The sequence below is a fragment of the Gavia stellata genome, chromosome 9 (assembly GCF_030936135.1).
Source record: "Gavia stellata isolate bGavSte3 chromosome 9, bGavSte3.hap2, whole genome shotgun sequence".
Lineage (NCBI taxonomy): Eukaryota > Metazoa > Chordata > Aves > Gaviiformes > Gaviidae > Gavia > Gavia stellata.
The window spans coordinates 33,508,798-33,520,485 of record NC_082602.1 but is presented as its reverse complement, the minus strand read 5'-3'; positions in this window follow the sequence as shown (position 1 = coordinate 33,520,485).

The following is an 11,688-nucleotide window of genomic DNA, read 5'->3' as shown; positions in this document are numbered from 1 at the left end:
ATAGCTTTATATTATTTCCCCTTCAGTTTTTCTGTGTGAACAAAGCCAATCACATATGAAATATTTGGGGCCAGCTCTGCCCTGGTCATAAATCACTCTAGTTCTTCTGCTTTCCATGGCAGCTCACCACAGTTGAAGTTTTGATCCAATGCAGGTTAGTTAATCACTGAAAAGTTTAAATGTTTTGGGGGAGGGAATTTCCACAGTTAGATATTCGGATCTGACAAATGTTTAGCACCCTGATATTTGAGATGTGCGTTCAGTTACTTGAGTGGAGATGACATACATAACTTCCTACCTCTGTGGCATCATCGGAGGTCCCATCTGCTTAAGTGCCTTCCAGCAGCACGTTACTAGAAGCATGGGGCAGCATCGCCCAGGATCTCATGTGCCAGGTACAGCAGGTCAACCTGCAAACCATCTATGGCTGACATGGGGGTGCTGGAGCACGAGCCAGGCAGCAGCGGCTTTCTGCAGATGTGTGGGACGCAGGCACCACGGCTGAGCGGTGCGGCGTGGGGCCAAGAGGCTCGATCTCGCACCCGGCGTGTGATGCTGGCTGGGCTATGTATTAGATTAAGCATCCACATTTTCCAGTCACCAGATTTCCCCGCAGGAAGAGTCAGTCGTTGTCAATATTTATAAAGCCTGATAAGACCTTCTCACTGAAGGGCAGAAGGAGCGAAAAGTGTCTCATCATTATGAGTTTCCAGCTCTTCAGTGACATTTGATGAAATCATATTAAGCATAATTATATTTGAGGGGAGCACTTCTAAGTTCTAATGAGCCTTTATAGTTATTCATTACCTGATTTCCCCATTTTCATTTTGCAAAGGTTTGTTTGCGTCGTTCGGTTAAATTAAGGGACAGTCATTTTCATAATGTCTTCCCTACAACTTTCAGGTCCTTTACTGAGCTTTACGGCTCTACGCCAGCGAATATTTGCACACACTTGATTGATTTTAACTTCTAGGCAGTCCCATCATATATGTGAAGTTATGGACAAGAATAGCTTTATGGATAAGCACTTGCAGGTTTACAGGCTACATCTGTTTGTTTTTTATCAAAGGAAATTTTTACATAAAGAAAGTGGGCTTTGCATTTTTCAGAAATGACTACAGTTAGTGGGATGAAATCCAGGCACTACAGGTGCTTCACACAAGAATTATACGCAGATTTAAAGCATAAATCCCATTTTGTCCATTTTGAGGGCATACTCTGGATTTAAATGGAAACGGACAGAGCAGTACACTGGCTTGTACTAAAGATGAGTATCTTTTCTGTGAGTCTGGTCTAGTTCATTATTTAAGTCCATCATGTAGGGAAAAAAGGTTCTGGATTTTAACAGCAGTGCATATCTTCATTCATTTTTTCCTTCTCTTTCTGCGCCTTTTTCAATCTGAGGAATCCAGGTTAGCTATATCCACTGAAAGCTGCAAATTATATCTGTAACTGTAATTATAATTAACTATCTAGATCGCCTACGGTAAGGAAGGTGAAGAACTGATGAAGGTGTTAATTGGCTTCTGTGTAATGATGTTTTTCCCAATAACTTTTCCTGGTAGTCTCATTAAAAATCCTTTTTTGGGAAAGGAAGGATGTTTGAAATAGTATATTATGAACCATCACCGTAAGAAAAAACTTCTGATAAAAAATATGAAGCCCCAAAATATTAACAGAACATAGTTGTTCAACGTTGTATATCTGTAACTGATAAATTTCCAAAATTAAATATTGATTTTTAAAATGTAGCTTACATTTTGCCCACACCTTTGTTTATATCTCCAAAATTCCCCTGGCCAGTTTTCTATCTACTGGACACCACTGATCGTCTACTACAGATCTGCAGCAGACGAAACCTGAAGTAGCATCATTTCTGAAGAGGCTTTCCTCGTTTTCTCGAGGACCATCGATCAGGCCCGGGGTGAACACTGGAATTTCCTTCCCCCTCTGTATCTGCAAGAGCCCTCACATCCTTCTGCTATATTTTGTGTTAAATATTAAACAACACACTGTCAGCCATCTGGCTGTAGTGAAATAATATTTTGTTTGGATTGCAGTCATTCAAATGCAGGCCTGGTAATTCAATGCACTTTTTGGATGCAAAATTATCTCACGGAGCACTGCATCTTCTCCTCCATTAACCTAACAAGTACACCTCTGTTATTCTAGAAACTTTATTTTCTTTTTGTATCTTCTTAGATTGTCATGTGAGTGTATTGCAGCAGATCCCACGTACTTTCAGAGAGAGGAGACCCAAGCCAAGGATCTGAGAATCAAGCTCCTGTAAACTTCAGGAGTGATGGAAATTCAGAACTCACATCTAGGTATTTGTAAATAGCCCTTGTTTTTGTTAGGAGCTGGACATCTTCTGAATTCTGGACTGTTCTCAGTCTCACTCCAAATCCAAACATCTCTCTGATTTCGGTTGTTGTTAAAGACTATATGTTTTGCTTCCCATGTACTTTGTCAAAAATAACCAGGTACTCCAACTTCCACTTTTTGCAAAAAATGGCCTCTAATTTAGCTCTGCTAGAGCCTGCATCTACATGAAAAGAGCTTTCAACAGCCTGCCTCCATCGCCTGTATTTTCAAATCACAATATTTGCATAGGCTCTCTCTTCACAAGAATAAATAAAAGAGAGAAAGCAAAGTAATAAAGGGAAAAAGCACGGATAAAAGAAATAATTTGCAATCATAGTTAAGGCAAAGCATCATGCTACATCTTTGTTTTTCAGATAACCCAAAACAACTTCAAAGTTAGACTCTAAAGGCAGGATCAATATCCATAGCAACTAATTGCATTTACTGCACCTGCTGGAAAGTGCAGTGCCTGTGTCCATGAATACCAAAGTAAACCACGCTGCTACGAAAACCCACAGAGCTTGGCTGAAGGTGTGTCCCTGGGCACTTCGAGGCCACCAGCATGCTTCCACTCTGCTGCTGATGCTCAGACTTCGTTATGTTTTTAAGAAATATCTTGTGCTGTCTCTCCTGCTATTCTTGACACCAAAAGCGTTCTCCAAAGAAGAATTAAAGAAACTTTGTTGTCCTCCTTCCACCCATGAGGAATAGAAAAATCTTGGCCAGCAGATGGACCGCTGGCACGCAGAAATTGCTGCCTGCTTGATCATTAGATGATGCTGTTTTTCCCCTTGTGCTCCTTAATGCCGCTCTCCCTGCCTCTCTTCTGTTTGATGTAGATTATACGCTACTCGGGGCAGGTATTACCTTTATATTATTTAGTTATGCAGTGCAGGACATAAAGGGCTTCTAGTCCTGGACTGGGACTACAAGCCACCTCCATACAGATACTAATCCATGAATAGGGATTTATCATTACTGTTAGCAACACCCCTCTATTAGACAGCACCGAGCTGAGCAGTTTGTTTCATTGCAGACTGAACATCACTACCAAAGTCCAAACAGCACTTCTATTAACCATTTAGCAGTGCTGTACTTAAAATGTTTACAAAAGCAGAAGCAATATTCTGTAGTTGGAACTTCTTGCACAAGAAGAGCACACATTCTTGGTATTTATCAATTATTGTAATTAATTTGAATTTCTTTCTGAGACAACAAGCCATTCAGTGTAAATGTCTGATAATATCAGAATCTGTTTTCTATGATGTGATTTAGTTCTATTTGATTACATTGATAACACGCTTCTGTTTCTATTTGTCAGTTCTGTATACAGAATTTGTAGAACCAGAAAGAGAACCGGGTCTGAAGTGCATAGAGGAGATCAATAAACAGAAACAAAGACATCTTTTAAATGTTAAACATTTCCTTTCTGGGTCACGTAAGTCTTGCCAGGAATTGTCCAAGGATATATGACACTATTTAAAGCACAATGCTTTGATGATAGGTGTTCAAATGGTAGGGAACAGATCTTGCTCTTTTTAAAATTTGTGTTTGTCCAAAACAAATTAATCAACAAATGTTAATGAATACTCACCAAAATAATTTGCTTGCTCTGGTATAACTCTTGAGCACTTTATTAGTCATTTCCAGTCATTCCTTTCTAATAAAAGAAGCAACATTCACTGGGCAGATCGCAAAATTAATACTTGGAGTTATTTTCTGTACACGTACAGCCACCATCTCCCTCTGCGTATGAACGGCACTTCTGTTTTCTCTTACTCTTATCTGACAATAACCACCACCTGGGAAAATACGGCCTGTTGCAGCTCCAAGTCACAGAACCCCAAATACAGCTTGCGCAAACGTAAATGGGGACGTTGACGAAGCCCAGAGTGATGAATCTGTGTCGGGGAGGTGAATTTGGGTCGGTTTTCACCCTTCTGTGCACAGCAGCCCGATCGGCACAGCACTTAGGCTGCCCTGGTCTCCATCGCTCTCTTTCTCTCTCTCCGAAGCCTTCGTTGGCAAGTTCACGCTGCTCTAAGCAACATTAATTTCTGCCCGGATTTCTGTCTGACCCGAAGTGGGATTTGCTCGGGGGGAGGCGGGGGGCAGAGGGGAGAAGGCAGGCGGGAGGATGGGTGCAGCGGGAGGGCATGGTGGCTGCTGTGTTTGCTCTGCACGCTCAGCACCTGCCCCGTCCCCCCCTTCAAAAGCAAATACAGAGAAACCCCTGCAAACGCGCAGCACCGGCAAGCCGCGGGGAAGGCGAAAGAGGCAGCGTGGGGCCATCGGCAGGGATCTGCGCCCGTTTTCCCCGCTCCTCACAGAAAGGTACCCCAAGGTCACACACTGTACTCCATGGCCCAGGAATGACACCTAGGAGCATGTCGCCCCTGGTTAACATCTCCTTTTCCTTCCCAATTTCAACGGAGTCATCCACAATGTATTTATTGCCATTGCTGGCAGCCATTCTATTTTCCTGTGCATTGTATTTCCTCCTGCGTTCAGGGCAGGGAAAGTTCAGTGGCCGGAGCAGCATTTAAAGGGGTGGTAAGGTCGGTGTTATTCCAGGATGGGGCTGCGGTGCAGGAGCTGACATTTTGTGTATTTACATCAGATCTGCCTCATGCAGTTACAATCAGCCATGCTACCAAGACTATAAGCTGGAATGATTCAGGCCCTATGGCCTCTACCATTGCAACGTAAATTCCACTAAAAATAGTAATAATAAGAGAAACCGGCGACATTTAAGTGAAGTCTTGGCCGAGTATGAGCCAGGTTGGAAGAGAACAAACAAAAGATTGTCTGTTTTTTGAAACACCCACCTTCTTGCCAATTCAAATATTGACCGGCTACAGAATAGGAAAATCACTGCTTGCAGGGGGATGGAAACGGCTGAGTTTGCTTCAGAGATAACCCGTAAAGCAAAAATTATGTTTGGAGGCTTCCAACAAAGGCCAGGACTCCGAAGCAGAAAAAAGGCATTGTGTGCATTGAGGGGGCTATCTCAGGGTTGCTATTTCAGTGTGAAATCTGAGTGGAGATTTCTCCCGCCGACTGCTATGTGACATTTAGAAGTGCTCAGTGGTGACCCAGCTTAAGGGGTCATTGTGAGAACATCCTCCCCCTGCAGCTGTTTTCATGGGCATGGTGGGGGAACCGATCTGTCTGAAAAGAAAACTTGTGCTTTCGGGATATCGTTCAACTGGATCCATTCCCTAATCTGGCTCCCAGCTCAGCTGCACAAGCAGAAGTGCCGTGACAAGCGGCGTGGGGTAACGTTGGGCACGGATGGGCTGGAAGGGCCATGGGATGGAAGGGAAAGGGAGGAAAAGGCAAGGCAGGGCCAAGACCTTAAATGCCATGGTACCAACGCTCACCACTTTACAACATCGAATGATGGTCTTGGCATAGCTGGTTGCTAGAATGTGTGCACAGAAATGTCTCATGTGGTTTCATCCATTAAGAAGGAAGATGTCTGAGCTCCCTCCCTCGTCAGTGCTGAGAGGTGGGTTGGAAATGCCAGTTTCTCCCCTCTGACCACAGAGGAGGTCTTGACACGACTCAGACTGCATGCCTCTGATGACTCCAATCACTCCAGGTAGGTAGGATGAATATCACCATTTGTAATCACCTTCAGAGGACAGTTTCCTGGACCTTGACTCCAACAGGATTCAGCATCAGTTACTACATGTCTATGTTAGCAAGTAAAGCAGTGCAGTGGGAGCAGGTCTGCAAGGTGGCAGAGCAGGCAATGGGGACTTCTGTCCACGCTGGCTGTGTTTCAGGGGTTTTACCGTGGATTAGGTCTGGCTTGCTCCTGTCGACCCAGCTGCCATCAGCAATGGAAATGCTTCAGGCACGTTCCTGGTAGAGCACCCTGCAGCTTCCCAAGGACCCACTCGGAGGTGCAAATCCAACTGCAGCAAGTGGGGACAAGCAAGAGATCAACTTCCAAGGGCACTCCTGGTCCAAACAAAACTCCTGGAGTAACCATATTCCTACCCACCTCACATTACTCTTGTTCCTCAACTATTTCCAGAAAGCAGACAAGGTGAGCTCCTGCAGCTTCTTTAAGAAGGATATTGCTCAAAGAAAATCAAGTACCGAAGGATTTATTTCTTCTTTCTTGCTCTGTTCCTAATCCTGAAATGATAGCAAACACCTTTCCATTGAACTCCTGAAGTGATTACCCACCTTCCACCACGGGGTATGCTTGGTGACATGGCTTCCAAGAGCTCCCCTGTCTTCCAACACACAGAATCACAGAATCACTAAGGTTGGAGAAGACCTGTAAGGTCATCAAGTCCAACCATCAACCCAACACCACCATGCCCACTAAACCATGTCCCACAATGCCACGTCCACACGTTCCTTGAACACCTCCAGGGTTGGTGACTCCACCACCTCCCTGGGCAGTTTATTCCAGTGTTTCACCACTCTCTCAGTAAAGAAATTTTTCCTAATATCCAGCCTGAACCTCCCCTGGTGCAACTTGAGGCCATTTCCTCTTGTCCTGTCACTCGTCACTTGGGAGAAGTGACACCCTGAAGTCCACATTGTTCTGACTGTGTTAGGGTTTGTTTTGACCTTATTTTAGTTTTAGTATGATGGGTGGTGGTTTGTTTTGCCTTTTTTATATCCTCCTTTTTTTTATCCAGTGATTTTTTGGCACTTTAAGACAGAAAAACTTCAAAATAAGTCTTTCTGTCTGAGATGTTCCGTATGTTCATTTTCTAATGCTAGAAAGGCCTGTAGAGATCAATTCTGAGAACAAAGAATTCGAATCTAGTCCCTCCTCCCGTATTAATTAAATCTTTTATCCTGTGCTGAACAAACAGCCTATTAGGCTTCGCCACAGTCCTCAAAGGTATTATTACCACACTTCAATGGATGAGGGCAAACGAAGCCAAGGAAGGCTGTAATTTGCTTTAGGTCATTCAGCCAAAGTGATGAAAATTGAAAAACAGAGCAGAAAGGGCCCAGCTCTGTATCCTGTTTTCTTTCCATCATCCGGTGGGTCTCCCTAGCGACACACACAGCTTCGTGGGCGGTGGTTGTACCCCTCTTGGCCTTCCTCATCCTCGAACAAGGGCTGCGAAGACCTCGGTTTTCCTTGGCTGCCTCCCGTATGGGTTTGGGTGGGTCTGGCTGAGGAATGGGCGCTTTGTGCCTTCCTCGGGAGGAAGTTCTTTTTTCACCTTGTAAGGACTAGAAGAGGAATTGGAGAGGGGTGCGGGGGGACAGCACCCCTGCGGAACCAGCAGCCCCAGTTTCTGGTGCTGTATCGCTTTGAGATTTCTGTGCCTCAATTTGTGCATTCGTATGGCCGTGGTTAAATTTGAGGTGCTTGGATACATCCTGTATGTTTTTGTCCAAAAGAAAGGTTAAAACAAGAACTGATCGAGGAGCAGCCTAAAATCTACGCTCTCTCTGCGTAGGTAAACGTGGGGCATCGCGCTAAAGGGTCGTTGTGGTCTCACTTCAATAACGGATGGGCTGTTCCATGTCAAGTGTAGGTGTTTTGCTGTTCTTTCCTTCCTAACCTTGATTCACCCGCTCCTCCCGCTGCAGTCGCCACCTACCAACGCCGCTATCCCTACGCAGAGAAACCTGTTCCTGGCATTGCACGGCCTTTTCCCGAAGCCGAAGCAGAGGGCCGCGAGCCGGGCCGGACCCGCCGCGCTCTCAAACCGCCGTCGGCCTCAGCTCCGGCGCAGAGACCGGTCCGGCTCCGGCCGGCGGCGGCGGCCTCCCGCGGGAACGAGGTCGAGTGGCGCCATCTAGTGGCCTCAGGTAACGGCGCCAAAGGGCGGGTCCGTGGGCGGCCCGAGCGACCGACGGGCCCGAGCGCCGGCGAGAGGCGGGGGGCTGGCAGGGGCAGGTAGCGCCGGGGAGTGCGGGAAGCTCACTTACCTACGCTAACACCACGAGAACCTTTTAATCGTGGGGTTTTTAATTTTTTTTCCTCCAATTTTTATTTCCTATTATCGCCGTTAAAAGCACAAAAAGCAGAATCCGTAAGAAAGGAAACGAGAAGGAGGGTTCTTCCACAAGAATACCAAAAAAGGCCTCAGTCCATCCTCACTTCCCAGGGCCGCGATGATGGAGGTCGGGCTGTAATCATTATCACGCATCCTTCGTTTTGCAGTCGCTTAGGAGCAGCTTCACCCCACCCCGAGGGGGGTAGAGCTGTGAAAGGGACGCTGCAGAGAGCATCCCACCCCCCTTACTGAGCGAAGAATGGAAAGAAAGGGAAGGAAACATTTCTAGGAAGAAATGTTAAAGAAAAAGATCATTTCCCATAAATACATTTCTACTATTTTTCAGTGGCAACCATCATACTGAAAAACATTATCCAAAACCAGGATGGCTTGTGTTGGGATCAAATAACTTACGTTTTTTCCTAAGTATTCCCAGAAGTAAATACCTCTGAGCCTTTCACTCTCGTTTCTGCAAGCTTCATAGGCCGAGGTCTAAATCTTCAACTGTATTCACAGAATCACAGAATCATTAAGGTCGGAAAAGACCTGTAAGATCATCAAGTCCAACCATTCAGAGAGGGAGGGTAAGACCTGGCAGAGGCATGTGGCAAAGCATAGCAACACAGCGATATTCAGCAGGTCCTGGCACCGGTAGGACCACTGGTGCAGTCTGGACCAGCCCTATGCCAAGGAGACAAGTTTTTGTGTGGCAGGAAGAAGCACCCCTGCATCCCTTCGGTGTTTAATCCCCACCATGAAGTTCTTGGAAGATCTGCCCATTAGGAGGGATGTTCTGGCTGGCTAAGCTCTTTCCCATGGACTCCTCAAGGCATTTTAGAAATTCCCAGCTCTGCTCCTTCAAAGCCTGCTGCGGTCTTGAGAGCGTTACAGTGATCAGTGCTACCTCGTGTCAGCACAGCTTGCCTTGTCACACCACATAAAAAGCAAGTGCCTAGCACAAATCTGAGGCATTTGCCCATCCCAAATGTGCTGTCACAGTGCGAAAATTCACTGACGTATTTACTGACGTCAGTGCTTGCCTCACACCTTGCTCATGCCAGTGCTACCGAAGAGAAGCAGTGAAGATGTAGATTTGGTAGGGGCACAAGCCCTCAGAGGTGCAGATAGCCAAAGCCAAAATATTAAAATCAGTCTTTGGCAGCAGGAGACAACTTGGTCTCTGACCCAACGTGCGAGAACAAACTTCTGTATGAACAGTTCTGCCCTGTTTCTCCTCTCACCTTCCCTTGGATTCATACCTGTTGCCCAGACAAGACAAGGCAGAGAGCAAGCTGCCTGCACCGGAGCAGAGCTGTTCTGCGCACGGTGGGTAGCTCTGTGACACCCAGAGTCAAGCACGAGTGCGCTTGGTTCCCCTCTCTTGTAGAAGGGGATAAAGGCTTGGAGCAGTGCCCCGTCTCAGGAGAGCAGCCTGGTTCACCGCATCCCGTGTGTTTCCAGATTAATCTCAAGTCAACTCAATGAAAGATGACCTCTCAGTCCCCCCCTTTCTTTCCTCCCACCTTGCCTAGGGTAGGCAGCAGAAATGTAAACTGAGTGTCCCCGAATCCAGCACTAAGCAGGACTAAAACATAAATTTCCTAAGATTAAGTGTCTCTGGTCAAGGACTGGGAGCCCAGCTGGCAGCTGAGGTCACCCTGCCAGTGGGTGACCTCAGGCATGCCTCTTCACTCCTTCACTCCTCCACATCCCTCCTCACCACACTTCATAAAGTAATTGTAACTGCTTAGGTTTGAGGGAGCTTTAGAAAAATACTCATGAAATATAGAGCATTATTTCTATACTCTGTATGAAATATAGAATATTATTGTTGCGTATTTTCCAGTGCGTGACTTTCCATATTAATGTTGCAATGGACGCTGAGGCAGATATGGGGAGTGCCCACAGCTGGAAATCACCAGGAATCTTCTGCACACACAATTACAGAGAAAAGGGCAATTAAAGGCCTTGACTCCAGAGGCCTTACTGAGTCAATACTTCCCTTGGCTTGAATGACGGTATTGTCTTTGAAATGCACTGAGGCACCTCCCAGGACTTTAGCAGTACAACTAAAATGGCAGGAGCTGCATTATTCAGGGATAGGGTCACATTTAAGGTCTTTGTTTTTCCTTTGAAGAAAATAAGAGTTTTGCAATTGGTGTCAGTCACTCCGAGTTTGGGAGTTTACCTGAGCTATGCAAGCAGCGCCTTGTCCTCTCACCATGGAGATCCATCTGAATCATGTCAGAGGATGTAAAGCATCCAGGAAGCATTGAGAGAGGCACTTGGCTGTGAAGTTCCAGGTTATATTCAATGGATGCCTATAGACTTCCTCAAATACAAATGATTCATTCATCAGGACAGTATGGTATATATAGAAAGTAGAGCTTCACCCATTAAGAAACAATTTATGTCCCTCAGGACAAATAGAAACGTGAAACTTTTTTTTGGGGGGGACAGATGTAATAGCTGGGATTTGCATCTTGATGATGCTCACGTCTAGATGAGTTTCAAAGAACCAGCCATCAAACTAGAAGTGCTGTCTGTAACCACAGGCATATAGTTAGCATGTTGGGGTCCCTGGTACCCCAAAGAACCTACCTGCCCTACCTAGGTGATTCCCTCCACCAAAGGCCTCTGGTTCCAGACTAAAAAGAAAAGCTGAAGTAAAAAAAATAGTTCCTAGCACAGAGTTGTTAGGTCCGGACTCAGAATACTTATTAATATTTATGACTCCATTTATTTTACAAGCTAAGCACATGGCCTGCTAAACCACCCGGTCTGAGTTCTTTGTGAATGATATCCTTCACTCAGAATAGCCTTTGATCATGTCAGAGCATAAGTGCACACCAACTTGGAAAGCCTTTCTAGGAAGGAGGTTGCAGAGAGGTGGGTGTTGGTCTCTTCTCCCAAGTGACCAGTGACAGGACAAGAGGAAACGGCCTCAAGTTGTGCCAGGGGAGGTTCAGGCTGGATATTAGGAAAAATTTCTTTACTGAGAGAGAGGTAAAACACTGGAATAAGCTGCCCAGGGAGATGGTGGAGTCACCATCACTGGAGGTGTTCAAGGAATGTGTGGACGTGGCATTGTGGGACATGGTTTAGTGGGCATGGTGGTGTTGGGTTGATGGTTGGGCTTGATGATCTTACAGGTCTTTTCCAACCTTAGTGATTCTGTGATTCTGTGTAATTTAAGCACTTACTAGTTGCCATAACCTACTTGTTTTGACTGCCCTTCTGAAGATTGCCCTATGCCTAGCAGAGGCGTATGCGCACTAAAGAACCCTCAGCTGAAAGAAGAATGAATCTGACATTGCTAAAATGTTTTGATAGATCA